We start from the raw sequence: 16,701 nt of genomic DNA on the forward strand, positions 1-16,701 counted from the left end.
TGCATTTCATCATAAAAATTTTACTTATGTCAATTTTACTTATTAGACAAACATACTGAAGGAAAGAATGTCAGAGTCTTAAATAACTTTCATTATTTAGTTTATATATATATATATATATATATTTTTCAACAAAAAATGAAAATAATAATTGAGCATCATAATGTAGATTAAGTTTTTATTTATAAAATTACAATTTTTCTTTCTTGCTAAATATCGTTACTCGATTTAGAGGAAGTTTAAGTTTTATTTTTTAATTACAAATGTTTCTTTTTACACAAACAATCGTTAAACGATATAAAAAACAGTTGTTTTTTAGCGTACAGTTGTTTTTTATTTTATTTTATTTTAAGTTTAAAGCTTTATTTTTTCTGAAAAATCATTAAAAATTTTAAATTTTAGAGAAATGGGATAAATAATCTGTTTACTGAAGATAATAGAGAAAAATAAATTGTTTTAAGGAAATTACACGATTAAATTATTCAGATTATACGTTTATATTATAGAAATTAATAAAAACTAATACAAACTAATTGACATTATGATTTTTTTAAGTCAAATTATTAAGAATCATACAATTCTTTCATTATTATGTAAATTTTTTATTATTTATTTTGTATTTTGTATATCCATTTAAAATTTAAATAGAAAAGTTAAAATTCACTTCTGATGAATTAAAGAATTGTATTGAATTAAAGAACAGTTATCAATGATTATAGAAAATTCTTTGCACTTCCATGTAAAAACAGTTCAAAACAGAGACAAAAACTTCGTTACTTTTTTATTTCGATGGAAATTGCTTACCTTCTCCATTTGTTTAATTTGTGTAAGAGATTAAAAGAGTTTGTACGATGCATAATAATGTTGGAGTCGAATAACGAAATCGCAAAATAACTGCAACCTGATAATGAAAACAGGAGGTCAAAAAGAAAAGAAATGAATGGTCGGTAAAAAAAATAAAGCTTTTTCTTCATTTACACAAACAATATTTGTTATAATTCGTTAAATTATTAATAAAAAATTTCAGCATTTATAATTTTATTAAAAAATAATATCAATCGATGAATAATATCAAAAATGATTTAACAAATAGGATAGGACTTTAATTATAATAAAAGAAATTTATAATCGTTATGATTGAAGTCAATTGTTTTTATTCAATTATAATTTATAGGTATATATTTATAGGTTTAAAATTCTTGTATTTTTTTCCATTTTAACGATTTCCTAATTTTCTAATATTCACGACTTCCTGATTTCCTAGGATTTTTCCAATTTCTTATATAGATTTCAATCTTTTCCATTTTCTCCAACTTTTACGATTTTCCTCATAGTTTAATTTCCTGGTCTTTCATTTTCTCAATTTGTTCACGATTTTCTAATTTCCTACATCAAATCGCAAAATCGATTTTCTAATACTCGATTTAACCAAACATTTTCAACAATATATTTTAATTTTCGCTTATTTGCCACTCTGTTATCCAAAAGAAGTCATTTAAAATTTTTCGTACAAACCCATCATGTATACCATTTTCGTGCTTCCATCCAGCTTCTATCAACCATACATCCGCCAAATTGGATTCCTCCGATCAATCTTCGTACCATCGCGATGAACACCTTCGTGATAGTATAACATCGTTGAAATATTTTAGAAAAAAGAAATCAGTCTGGCGCATCCAATGTGCTCGTTCGTATCCCTTCTGGTGTAATCTAGGCAGGCGGTCGCTCGATCCTGTATTCAGGTTGCTGATAAAACCGGTTGAATCGATAGAGCGCGACGCTGTGCAGAAAAGTTTGCCGGCGTTGGGTTCGCGCATTTATCCGGTTCCCGGTTGTTCGATGGAAACTCTAACCCCGCCACGGCATATTAAATATCCCCGAGACGGGAGATGACTGGGTGCTCGAGGGTGAACGCGCAACTTTGCCAGACCCGTCGTCTTTACCCACCGATTCCTGCGGATTTCTCCCTCCGTGCACACCCTGCATACCCGCACGAATCCATACAGGGTGTCCCGTTGTTATCATCCTTCCGTGTAATTACGGAAAAGCAAGCTGGCTGGAAAGGGCGATCAAAAATGTGCGCGAAACCTTTTTTTTCTATATTTTGTTCCTCGGTTTTCTGCGATATTAGAACGGGGATTGGAATTCAATTCGAATGTTTTACTTTTGAAATCGGAATGTGAGTGGCTCGTGAAAAATATGATAATGCGAAAGTTTATTTTTTTTTGAGTTGAGAAATATTTGTCAAGTGTTGTGTAGAGAATTTGGAAAGTCGTAAGATTGTGTAATGCATAATTCGATCAAATTGTATTTTCAATCATAGAAAACTCTATGGATTTCATCATCAAGGGAATTTTTTTATAGATATTTCATTATGAAAGAATATAAAAATATAAATGTAGTAATAAATTGATTAAATCTCGCGTTTCTTCCTCATATTAAACGTGTAATCGCACAATTTTTATTCTGAAATAGGCTTTTGATTACTATTATTTTAGTTGATAAAAACAATGTAAAGGATTAACTTAACTTAATCTAAATAACATATTTTGTCTCTATTCATTAAATAATATTGGAAAATATAAGTTAATAAAAGTTTAGAGAAAAGTGTCAAAGCAAAATAAAATTCAATCGAAGATTTATAGTTGTTCAACAAAATTTATTTTTATTTCGTTGTATCGTTTCGTTTAATTTTCTTTTAAATGAAAAAAATACTTTCAATCGATTAAATTTATCCCAATCTTTCTTAAGATTCATTCTATATTATTTCATTGAATAATATGTATATATTTTATATACGATTTAATATAAAATAATTCCATCATTAATTGAATATATTTTTAGCTTGAAGAAAATAATTGTTCAGAATAATTATAAATACAATTATCACATATATATATATTCACTTGATTATTTTATATACGATGCAAAAATAACTCCTCTTATTCCAGTATCGATTAAATACTCTTCCTTTTTATCTAAGATAAGATAAAATTCCATCGAATCAGTGTTTCTTTTCGAATAAAACGATGAACAATTATAACACCCGATATACAATAATCCTATACATAAACACAATCAAATATTAATTTTACACGCAACTTATTTAACGTAAAATAATCCGATCGATTTCTCTAATCTCCTAAAATAAGACAATTACTCGAAATAATTGTAACAAGACACCCAGTATATAACGTAGCTTTCAAGGGAGCCACCCTCGAAAAAGCGTGCGTACTTGTATTCGGTGATTCCGTTTTCACCCTCTTTCTCCCTTACACGTGCTCCTGTTCGTGCTCCTTTCCATTGACCCTCTCTTCCTCTCTCTCTCTCTCCTTCCCTCCCTCCGTGTCCTGCTCCTCATCCAGGCGCAACCCGGTTCCCTCATAGTTTCGCAAAATTGTCGTTTTGTACTGCGATACATCGCCTTTCCGCCTCCTCTTTTCGTTCAGTTTGCGTTTCGCGAACAAGGAAACGGCTCGCTTCTCTCGCGTTCGCTCAGACCGAGGAACGTTAATTCGAAACAGGCTACGCCCTCCCTCGAGAGTGAGGAGAGACACGGCTCCCTGAAACCGAGTCAACGAGGAATATTGTTTCGTCGCTCGACAAGTTGATGATATTTTCGGGAATTAACGGCATCTGTGCGTTATTAACTTTTCGCGAAGATGGAGAAATTTTGATTTCGAGTCTTTTCGGCGAGGATCTCTCTTTTTTATTCATTATTAATGAGTCAATAATCGGAGAGGATATTTGCATCGCGGCCACGTGTTCGATGTATCAATGAGAACAATGAGCATTCTTTCTAAATTAGTTTTGAGTATATTTATCGTTGGTTGATATTTGGACAACAAGAGTTATTTATTTGAATAGTTGTTATGTATATGCACTTGTCGATATCGTGTAAATCAGTTTAGAGAAAAACTTCTTTATCCAATAAATTAGTTAAGCAACTATATAGCAAATACTTATGTACCACACTATCCTATCGATAGTTCATTCGTATCTAATCGGGAATTAGCTAATATTTCATTTCTATTTAAAAGAAATTTTCAAACTTGATTCATTCGAAAGCGAAATCTCGAAAATTTTATTCCTATTCAATTTTTACACGACTTATCTTTTTAGAAGAATCGTTTAAAAAAAAAGAGATGATTTCATTGATACATTTTTTCATAAAAAAAATCTTATCTAAAAACTTATCTAAAAGCTTATCTAAAAACAGAAACCCATTATTCAAGTGTTAATGGCGACGAATAACATAGTAAATTATTTTTTGCTTTCGACAATCTCGTTTCATCGTCACATCCTCATCTTCGTTCTTTCGGCGACATCGACGTATTATGAAACGTCCTGTACACACCACTTTCACTATCGCGGCCAAGTTTCATAACTGTTATTATCGAGGTCGTACGTAGGATGGGGAGAAGTCGGCGGAAAGGCGGAGAAAAGGGTCTCCGACGAGTCGATTATCGTTATCGATCCTCCATCGATTTCCGCGATCCAATCGATCGATTTTCTCTTAGAAAACTTCTCCCGATCGTGCCAGTTCTGGTGCCTTTCTCCTTCACTAGGAGATGTTATATTTGGCCTCTTCTGATTTTGAAATTGGATCCCTTAATGAGAGAGAGAGATCAGTCGTTTCGTTGCCTACGAGGTTTTTGTTATCCTTACGTATTTTTCGATAAATTTCAATCCGGATTTTACTCATCGTCATTCCATATTTATATTTTTATGAAAACGAAAGACAAATTAAATTTTCTTTTCCCATTCCTTTGGTCGATTATTCGTTTTGGTTAGCGTCCAAATGGTGGTAAATTTTCTCTCAAATTTTTAAAATTTATCGATGTTTGAATTATCAGTAATTGTAATTTAATTTTACAAAGAATTGAAATACCTTCGTTAATACGTGTACACGTAATGTATGTATAACCTCGAGCGTCATCTGCATAACCATTTTATGCAATTGTATTCGCGTGTGTCGTGCACAACACAGAGAGAAAATCGCATCAGCCGTGCTGTGATGCACGTAACATGTGTGTCAATGCGACTGACAAACCGCCGCGTTGCATTATCCGTGATTATTTACTGTAACGTTATCATTTTCGCTTTTCTTTCTCTTGACGAAGTTTCAGTACGAAAACTTTCTGTAACTTATCGTTATAGGATAAAATTAATTTTTTTAAAACGATTGATTACGAATTTTTGCGTCTTGGAGAATTTTTTATCGCTAGATTAAATTAAATAAACTTTTGAAATTTATTTCTTGAAATTTCACATTGTGGATATCAAATTAATTCCATTGTATGAGTATTACACTTATTTAATTAATATTTCCGTTCTTCTTGGTTAAAATTTTTTCAATATATTTTTTTTATTTTTCAAGATTGGTTTTACATGGTTTTTTTTCTTTTTTTTTTTTTCTTACTTCTTGAAATTAAGAAACTCGTAAATACTTTAACAATCTAGGAACATAGTAAAAATAGAATTGCAAAGACTGTGAAGGAAATAATATTTCGAAATGTTAGATAAGACATTTTAATGGAGGTTATTTTATCATTAACATATAGCCATAATATAACGTTTTAATGTAACATTTGTACGTGTATTGTCATTATTGAAATCGACCAAAGTATCTGGATACTTATAAACAGTAATATAAGTCTTATATTGTAAAATACGTAATTGGTATTTGCATATGTCAGAGTTGCTGGTGGTCTACGATATATACGCTTATATATACCGTGAATGCCACTTTATTTCTATACAAAGGTTTTATGGGATTTACGTTCCGTATCTCAATCGTGTAAAAAATCAAAGTTTTTATTTCATCTTGAATATGAAACATTCACGTGTCGTGAATTATAAAGATATTCTGATTAAAAAATTATTCAAAAAATGTTTTTACGAATTGATAATAATAGATTATACAAGAATTAATTTTGTTTTGTCCAGAAATCTTTTTGAGATCAATTTTCAAAATTTTAGCGTATAATTTTGAATATAATTTTACCTGGGAATTTTTTTTACAACAGATAATTTGCTTACAAAATTATAAAATTGTTGCAATGTTATAATATTTATTTATTATATATTGATAAATGACATTTTGTAATCAGATTGCTCTATTATGCTCTATTTATAAAATTTATTTGTAAAAAATAAAAAATTTCAAATGAGCTATTGTAAACATGATATTACGTGATATTGCATAATAAAAAAATAGATTTTAGAGATAGCTTAGGATTGGAAAATGATAAATAACTCTTGAAATATAGGAAAAAATATATCAAGTCATATCACTTATATGTAATATGTAATATGTAATATGTACTTGATTATAAGATTGCAATAATATTGATTTTTCTAAGAAGTAATCTATTATTTTAATCTAAACCTACTTGAATCAGCACGAAAAAATAACAAATAAATTTAGTTTGGTCAATATTATTGAAAAATACGTATAAATAAAATAATTCACATTTTTTAAAAATATTTTTTTTAAATATTAAAATATAAAATTATATTTTGGAATAATATATAGATAATTCATTATATAAATTTTAAAAAGTTGTTTTTAAAAAAAAGAATATTTATTATAATATTATAGATTTTTTTAAAATCTTATAAAATCGTATAATTAATAGATAAATGAAGGAATTATTGCAAAAATATAATTTTAAATAAATATTTAGAAGCTTATAATTGTGATAGTCAAAAACAAATTAAATTAATGCCAACTGTAATTAATACATAAATAAGTTTATTAAAAAATTAGCAGTTAATCAGTGTAGTGATGCTATTAATCTAGTTTTGACAAATATTTTATATACATATAACCATTTTTAACAATTTGATGCAAATCTTTAAATTCAAATAATTGGAATGTATTTTTAAAATCATTAAAAAATCAGAAGATAAAATTAATAATGTTATATATTCTATAGATATTAGATATTTTTGTATTATACAGAGAATGCTTATGCAGTATTAATGTATTTGTAAAATGCAATTATACCTTTTTTCAAATGAAACTAAATAATTTTTCTCGCATAAATTAACGTACTCATGTATATTAATATATTTCGAAAGTACAATTCATTTTTTTTTTTTAAATAGAACTATATAATTTTTCTTGCATAATGCAATTCACCTTCTTTTTAAATTATGTAACTTTTCTTGCATAAATCGATTTCTTTGGTCTGCTTATAAAAGTATATTACAGTAATACGATCGTAAACCAATAATATTACCTTTCTAAAAATTTTCAAGTCATAAAAAATGTTTTTATGACTACATTAAAATTAAAAAAAAAAAGAAAAAAAAAGAAAGCAATTCGATCCAACGATAATTTCCAAAATAAAAACTCCTAAGCGCACGAATTTTCATTTTCCCTGAAAGTTGATAAAAATTGCAAAAATTCACGTTTGAAAAATTTTCGAAACTCTCAACTTTGATATAAAATCATAAAATATTTCTCAATTTTGATCAAAACTGGTTAATTAAAATTAGACAGAGATCAAATGAGTGATGCAATTAGATCATCAAGATTACATTCTTCCTGCTAATTCGAGAAATGGATATTATTTGCAATTCAAAAGGCCCAGCAAACACCACTCTCTTCGGTTACAAACGATATTAAACGCTAAGAACATGAAACGAATTCCACTTCCGGCGAGCCTGGTAGCCACTAAGAACGTAGCTGATCGTATCGATCGCGGGTGCAGGATTTAAATCAAGATCTTTCGTTTTCCAGACGACTAGCAATCGAGTTAGATCCCTCTCGTCTTTAAATCTAATTCGAAAATAGAACGATTCGTTTACTATGGTTCAGCTAGTAGACAAATGCGATCGTTCCCCATCGAGGGATAAAATTCATCGTTTCACTTCTCTTATTTTATATGTAAGAAAGAAAGCACGAGGACATTATTGAATTAAAGTTTTTGCAAGTTTCTAAGTTCGCATGTTATACGAAGATAAGAAATGTCGAAAAGAATTCATTCTATTTTATATTTACAATATATATTTACACTTTTTGTTTAAATTGAAGATAAAGAATAACAAAAACAACAAGATCTGGAATTCTTGAATAAATTCATTGTTTCGAATAATAATTAAAAATAAAAATCAAGAAGCGATAAAATTTGACAAATTTTGACATATTTTATGATATTAATTCGAAAAATTATTTTTTCAATGATTTTGAAATATGTTGCGAACACCATTTTGAGCGGAAATTTTTCCTTTACAATTTCTAAATTATTATTTATTATTATGAAAATGAACTATAAAATTTCTAACACGATATTTTACTTTATATCAATGTAATAATTTTCTAAAATCTATTCGTTCAATTTTCTTTCATGATTTAATATCAACATTAATATATACATAAGTGTCGGATATCGGTTACGGATCATTACACAATGTAATAATTTCTAGAATTTCGTTTTTAATTATACTTACTTATCATCGACTCCAATTTATACACGTACGCGTTATCGTGTAATCACCATTTAAAACGACACATTGATAGACAATCTATATCGAAATATCGACAGATATGAATCGCGCTTCTTTGCGAACATACTTTCTCGGTTTTTTATTCGATATACCCGACAACCAGTCGTTTCTGGTTACCATCGCTTTTCTAGATTTCTGCTGTCGTTCGATAACGTCTACTCGCTCTTTGTAATCCGGTACATACTGATTTCAACCATCCTTCCATGTCCCCTGTTTTTTCTCGTTTTTCTTTCCCCCCCTCCCCTCTTCCTCGAATGTATTCGTTCCTCTGAATCGTCAAATATTGGCCGAAAGAAAAAAAGGAATGCGCACAGTAGTATCTTTTCGCATTTTCTCTGCAACTGTTTTGAACTTTGGTTTTTGGAAAGTTTTTCAATTTTAAGAAATTAAGTGAATCGGGAGAGAAAAGGGATTCACAATAGTCGCGCTTTCTATCTCGGTTATTTTCTCTCTTCATTCTTAAAAACTACTTCGAAATAGTTTCAAAAGTTTCTTTATTTTGAGAAATTAATTATTGAAACATTGAAATCGAGGGAGAAACTTTCGCAAAATTATCCCCTCCGTGAATTTCTAGAATCGCTTCGAACTGCTTGTTGTAGAAAAAGGAAATGGTAGCAAGATCCATTCATAATTCAAAGAATAATCTATCATTTCGATGTTATGATTCTAAGAATGCTTTACCACTTTTTCGAGTAATTCTTAAATTATTGGCCATTCGGTGCGTGGTAAACGCATAGGAAAATTCTTATTCATTATTAATTCCTAAAACTACTTTGAAAGTTTCGTATTGGATAATGTGATAATAGTTGGATAGCTCTCTTGAGATATTTCTCTGAGAAATTTATACATTATACATTTATATATATCCTACATAACAACGACATATTGAAATGATATATTTTAATAACTTATACAATTTATTATTTATTTAAAAAATATCTATATTTATTATTAATTAAAGATCAGCATTTCGATTTAATCAATATCGTATTTGTTTATAAAAATTACAAATTGTTCTCTACGTGTGTTTCAAAGTCTTCGGAGAATCGTTTAAACAATTTCTCGCAAACTTCAATTATTCATAACTTAACGAAACATCAACTTTTGTATTCGTTTAGGCCTCTGGAATCGATATTTCAAAAATGTTTGTACACGCAACCGAGATATAACAATTAATACGGATATAACTTTGCCACGCGGAGTTTCGTGAACAAACCTGTCTCGATGTCAAATATTATTCGTCCGAAATCGAACATCTGTTTGCCCGTAATTCCGATCTTGCATGTACACGCGAAAGGAGTTTAATCCCTACACAAAATTGAACAAAATTGTTTCAATTTTCGAAACAACAATAGAAATGACTATTTCATCCCCTCTGATCCACTTATAAACGCAATAATTCCAGACTCGTCACTATAATTCTATCGCGACAGTGGATAATTTCCAGATCGAAATCTCCCTTTCATCCACCATCGAATAGAACGATCGATGACTCAAATAACGTATATACATATATATATATATATATATATACACTCGGAATAATTCTATACGCGACATTCAACAGTCCGCCGTCCCGGATCGAAGCTTCTCTATTTTATATTCAACCCGTAGGAACTGCCATCGATTGCAACGAATATTAAACTTCCCACGATCGAGATACAGTGGAAACGGGTGGAAGTAAGGAGAGAGCAGGGAGGGAGGGAGGAAGTGGCACACGCCACGTGAAAACTTATGCAATTTTCCGGGGCAAAAATCGCGAGGGATTTGTCTTGCCGGCTCGATGCTGGCTCGAGATAGGAATATTCGAAGGGGTTCCGCCCCTTCGGACCGGCTTATCGTGCTTTGCTTTTCAAATGGCTCGTCATTCGTCGCCTTCCGCCTCCCCTCCCCCCTCCCCTTCCTCTATCCTCCCCGCCCCCTGCGTTATTTTCATAATCGATCCGCGAATAAGGAGCCCTTTAATCCGTCTCCTCACCATGTTTCGACTTTAATTATGTAGGGAGAGCTTCGAGCTTCTCTTTCAACGGGGACAAAGTGGCGAAGTTGTTTAGCTACTGACATTCAATTCGCCACGAATCGAGCACGTGATCTTTGCAACTGCCCGATTCTTGTGCAAGAATATGATTGGCTGGCAATCGGCTGAAATGGTTGGAGCGTATCGGGGATCCTTGGAATTCCACGTATGCTTGTTTTTATAGAGAATGTTTGGAAAGTTTGTGTGAAAATGGTTGTTCGTGTAAAGAAGAGATTTATATTCTTTTGTTTTTGTTAAAAGTAAACAGGATTTTTGTACACGAATTAATAAGAAAGGGTATAATGTATAAAGAATATGTTTAGATGTAAAGAGTTTAAGAAGTTGATTATTTGAAGTTGACAAATATTTGAATTCTACGTTTTATGAATCAATAAATAATCAAAGGTGTTGAAAGACACATGTGATAATACTTTGAGAAATTATTTCAATGATTATATCGATTATGTTAAACGAACGCTTAAATTTCGTTGTTAAAATACACAAAAATGAACATTTACCAAAAAATTTATTGATTGTTCCAAAATTGATCCGTTTACTCTGATTAAGTAAGAAAAAAAAAAGGACATGAATTAATAATAATTTAGCGTTTTTTAACAAGCTGCTCCATTTTTCTGCTCCACCATAACGAATCACTAAATGGCTCAACGAGAGTCAGCTGCGAGGGAATTGGTCGCATAAATGGTGAAATCGATTCACGCTTTAATATACACGGATAATTCGAGCATAACTCATATTTATCGATGATATTTTCAACTTTTAATTGGCCAGCTTTTATAATGTAAACTTTTTCCACTTTTCTTTTTATGAAAAGTTTTATTGAAAACTCTCGTTCTCTCTCGACGAGAAAATGTTTTATTCAATTTTCATTTTTCTTTTTATCGCTTGTATTACACAAAAAAAGAAAAGAGGGAAGAAAATGACCATATTTTTACACGAAATAAAAATTTTAATAGAAATAAAATTTACTTTGACTCGAGTTTGGCAATCAGACTTTTCGAAATTTATATATATTTATATACGCATATAATAAATCACATTTAAAAATTCTTTTACTCAAAAAATTTTGATAAATCGAAATCTTTGTGAAGAAGACTCTTTTTAAGAAGAAGACTTGAATTTTCCCTTGAATTAACAACATCTTCTTTCTGTAGAATATATTTTGTTTTGATCTTGAGAATCGAAGTATACGATAAAAAAATCCCACGAATACATTAATACCTATATTTAAAACCTAACCTAACCTAACCTCACAAATATTTGTTTGAATCATTCCTTAACGTTCTACGTTTAAACGTTGAATTTCTAATATAAATCTTTTTTCTCTTCTATTCTCGTAATAAACAAGTTTCATACGTGACTTTTTATTTCTTATCGCTTGTAAACTTTCGGTCGTGTATTTTTCTCGCAAAACACATTAACTTTTCGCGATACGGAGGGATCGAGGACTTTTACAGGAAAAGAGGAGCCGCGTTTGCCAGCTTCCTTCTGTATAGAAGGTACCATTAAAGCGGTCGTAAAACTTGGTTACAGACTAATTGCTCCTACGCCAAGGTTTTTTCTTTTTTTTTTCCACCCCTTTCTCTGAAAGAAAATGGGAGAGAAAGGGAGGGAGAAATGAAAGCTCGCGTTTCTCTTCGATAAAAGGGAACTCTCCATGTACTTCGTTCGATATTTCACTTGGAAGAAGAAAGAGAAACCATGATATTTAATCTTTACAATTAAAGTGACTTGAATCTTTCATAAATTTAATATTTTGTAATAATCTTTTTCTTTTTTTTTTCTTTTATCAATAAGAGTTTAACACGATGTTCCATAAAATTTAGATTATTTATTATCCCGTTAATAATTAATTAATTTGTTATATCTCGTGTTATTATTTTTGTTGATTAAATTTTTACGTGGAAATTTATTAAATTACAAATAAATTATTAAATTAACAATAAAAATAAATGTGTACATCTTTCGTAAGCTTATGAAATTTTTGAATTCATGTTGTGATAAAAGTTTTTCTTGCAATATTTTTTCGACAAAAAAATAACTTTATAATATACTCGAACAACTTTCGAAAAGTTGCAATGATCTTATACCTAAAATGGGAAATATAGAAGAAAATATATTTGTAATAGCAATCTATTCCACTTCACTGTGAAATATCTCAGAAAATTAAAGTTTTTTCTTCGTTAGGTGTCGATAAGACATCATTTTAACAATTTTCTACAAAACTTCATTTTCTATTGATTACCTTGAAAAATAAAAAAATGTTATATACGATATTTTAATTAAAAAAAAGGAAGAATAGAATTCACTCGATTATCACACAAAAACACGAGAATCGTTGAATCGTGTTGTGTTTATTGCATGATCAAAAGGGGTGTACCTCGTACTTCAACCCTTTAAGTTCGTCTTCGTAAATTCTACTTTACAATTACCATCAGGGGTTGACGAGTAGGGTAAATTGTAACGATATAGCTTTTTAACTCGTATTAACTGCTGCATTTTTTCCCAGAAGTTATTATATTATCCTTCGAAAATGACTCGATTGAAAAATTCAACGTTAATAACGCATTATTTCGTTAACGATCATCAGAGAATAATAACGCAGGAATTATGCGTCATTTTTTTTCGTCGTTTCCAATTCATAGACGTGGAGAATTTAAAAGACAAGATTTTTCAATGGATTTCATTTTAACGTGTATACACGATGTTAATAATAATATTATTAATAATATATTCATAAAACGTAAAAATTGATTCAAACTTATTTATTATATTGTTATAAGCAGATAGAATGACATTATGGAATAATTTTTAATTGCTTGTAACCTAATCATTAAGTTTAAATAACGAAAATTTTTATATACTTTTGCATTTGCTTCGATCTTTAAAGATAATCGAATGAATATATTAATATATTATGTATATATTTTTAATGATAAAACGTTAAATACGTAAAAATACATAGCTGTGTACTGAAATACATAGATTAGTGATAATTTAAATAATAGACGCCCTCGCTGTCGCAATAATTAAAGTATGCCTTATTACGTAACAATTGAAAGAAAGAACAATACCGAATTGTCATTTTACTGACAGATTGTGACGCACAATCAACTTCGAGTTGCTGAGTCACCTGATAATAAAAGTTTGATTTATACGCATAAATTTTTAAATAAAAATTATTTACAAATGTTTTCTTTGAATTCGACTAATGAGATATTTTGATTTAAAGAAATCCTCATTGAACGAAATTATATAATATTATAGAAATTTGAGTACACTTGAATGAGCATAATTAAATAAATTAGGATGATAATGATATGCACATAACAATAACAAAAATGATACATTGATTTTTAGATCGATACGTGTTTATTAAATAATGAAAAATGATATCAATATCGAAACAAGAAGGAACTAAATTATTAAAGAGGAACTTTAAACGATGACTTATCTTGATATTTGAAAATTTCTTTTTTCATATCTATTTATCATAATTTCTATCCCAACAAAAAATATATATCGTACATATAAAACGCTCTAACTTAAAATAACTTTTGAGAAAATCCTTCCTCTTCGAAACAAACAAACAAAAGGAGAAGAAAGAGAAGAGAAAACAAAAGTACTCGATAGTGAATATCATTCCAATGTCCATCCCCGCGAATAATAATCCCAATAGGACGAATCATCATCGGTATTCGGTTAATCAATCGCGACCAGGGCCAGGCCAGACCCGGACGAAGGAACCTTCGAGGTCGTCGAGGTTGGGGTTGCTGTACGTGCATTGCGCAAGAGCATTCACCCCGCTCAATACTCAACGACACGGCGCAAGATTCCATGGTGTTGGTATGTACAAGCCGGTGCAGGGGGGACAGAGACAAAGAACATGGTGTCCGCATAGAGAGCGAGAGAGAGGGGGAGAGAGAGGTAGACGAGAGGTGGTCGACCACCCCCAAAATGGGTTACCTACCTTTACCCACTTTGTGTACGATGAACCCCGCCTTTGACAGCGGTTCCGTGGATCTTTTGTGCCCCCTGGCACAGCCCTCGGTTGGAACGTCTTTTTCCTCTCTTTCCCCGGGATTTTGCTACGGGCCACGGCTTCGAATTATAAGGCTTGATCGCGTGGCCGGCTTACGTGATTGGGCAGGGCATGGTTTTCTATAAATGGGGGCTGCGAGGAGGATTACGGATGGGAATGTTGTTTAAGAGCAACAGATGTTGGATGTGTGGAGAGTGGAGTGTGTTTGTATGTTTGATAAAAATATTAAGAAGATCGTGATATTGAAATGATATAACTCGTCATGTTTATGTAAAATTAATTATTGCAGTCTATTCTTCTGACATTCTTCATTCTTCAATAATTGCAAATAATATTTTCTTTTGTTAACAATATGTATAAATATGTATATATATATATATATATATCTAATTGATTTGATATTATATTTTTCAATTGAAATTTGATGAAGCGAGATATAGAAACGTAAATAGTTATTCTTTTGTTGAAAAATACGTGAAAAAATAAATTGTAAATATTTCTAAAATTTTTGGCTTTTTCTATAATCAAGTTTGAAAATGTTTCAAATTTAAATGAAATTTTCCGATTGGATAAAAATTTTATCCATTTTTTCCGTTTAAAAATTAATTTTGAAAATATTGGATTCGAAAATTTATTTTGTATACGTTCAATTTTCTCAAAACCAAAGACTTTAACTTTATTCTACATTTTACTTAGTTTTACATATAGAGTGTACCACTATCGATAGTTCATTCGTATTCAATCGTAGCCAATTTCACTTATATTTGAAAAATTTTCGAATTTGATTCAAAAATAGAATCTCGAATGAATAAATTTTCTTTTATATTTTCAACTTATTTTTTAGAATTATCCTATTGTGCATATTAATTCTGTGAATTATTTACCAATCAGTCTCACGAATTATTAATTTTTGCGTTTGCAATTAATTTTTTTAATATAAATTTTCTAGAAATCGAATCTATAAAAATCTAATGAAAATAAAAGTTTAATTATATCTGTTATTTTTCGGCTGAACGAAATCGTTTCCAAATCTCATATTTTTATTTTCTCAAAGTTTCGACATACCTCGAAACTTGTTTCGTTGATAATCGTCGATTTCGCGATTATTCTTTCAATTCAGAATAATTTGTGGTTGCAATTTCGAGTGCAATGACGAAGAACAAGTAAATATTGAGTAAAAGAATTTTTTTATTAATCCTTTAGAAATGATCACAATGTTACAATAAAATGAAATACGATAAATCAAAAAGAAAATAGACTGAATCTAATTTTCTAAATGAAATATATTGAAAATATTATATAGATAAGTTTTATCAGATATCAGAAACATAACCTCAACATTGTTCATATTTATAAATACAGATTTATTTTCGAATTAAATTCATCTATTTCTTCACGATTAATTCTTAATTTTTTAAACAAACTGAAACATTTCGTTTTCAATTTTCAATAATCTTTTGATTATAAAGAATTGAATAAAAATAATATTCGGATTGAAATTCATATTTATTTTATATGTTATTTTATTTTATAATAGCAGAGAATAGTTTATATATATTTTTTAAATATTGATATCATTATCGAAACTTGTTAAATTTTTCTGTAATAATAAAAAATAATTGTAATAATTTGAAAAATCGGATTAAATTTTCAATTATTTCCACTATTTTAATTTTCCAATTATTTTACACGTTTATTCATTAAATTGACATTAACGATATTCCACGTTTTATCCACAATATTGCGTCCACTATGTGATACCTGGTAAATGTTCTTGACAGCATTGTTCTTCTCTTTTTAAATTCACACAGCACGCAGCCATGTAAACGAGCCTCGTCAGTCTGCTCATTTTAATAATTCCTCGTGGCAGTAAAATGAGCGAAGCGTTAAAATCGAGCTAAGATGCTTGAGACAGTCTATAGAATTTACATTAAATAATTAAAACACTGGATATTTTTATCATAATACGACGAACGGTGGTACTGAAAATATAAATCACTTTATTAAATGTCGTTCACCAGCGCGAAAAAATATTTATTTTTGATCGAGTGTATTTTAATTTTGAAATTATACGGGAGAATCCACAATGATTTTATCCTTCGTGATT

The 16,701-nt window shown here is 29.8% G+C and overlaps 1 protein-coding gene across 2 annotated transcripts in view; it reads left to right on the forward strand.

Annotated features, from left to right (window-relative positions):
- Positions 1–16,701, forward strand: part of LOC108000731 (protein roadkill) — a 158,409-nt gene that overhangs the window by 4,065 nt on the left and 137,643 nt on the right. The gene's annotated exons all lie outside the window — the stretch shown is intronic.

Source organism: Apis cerana, linkage group LG15 (assembly GCF_029169275.1).
Source record: "Apis cerana isolate GH-2021 linkage group LG15, AcerK_1.0, whole genome shotgun sequence".
NCBI lineage: Eukaryota > Metazoa > Arthropoda > Insecta > Hymenoptera > Apidae > Apis > Apis cerana.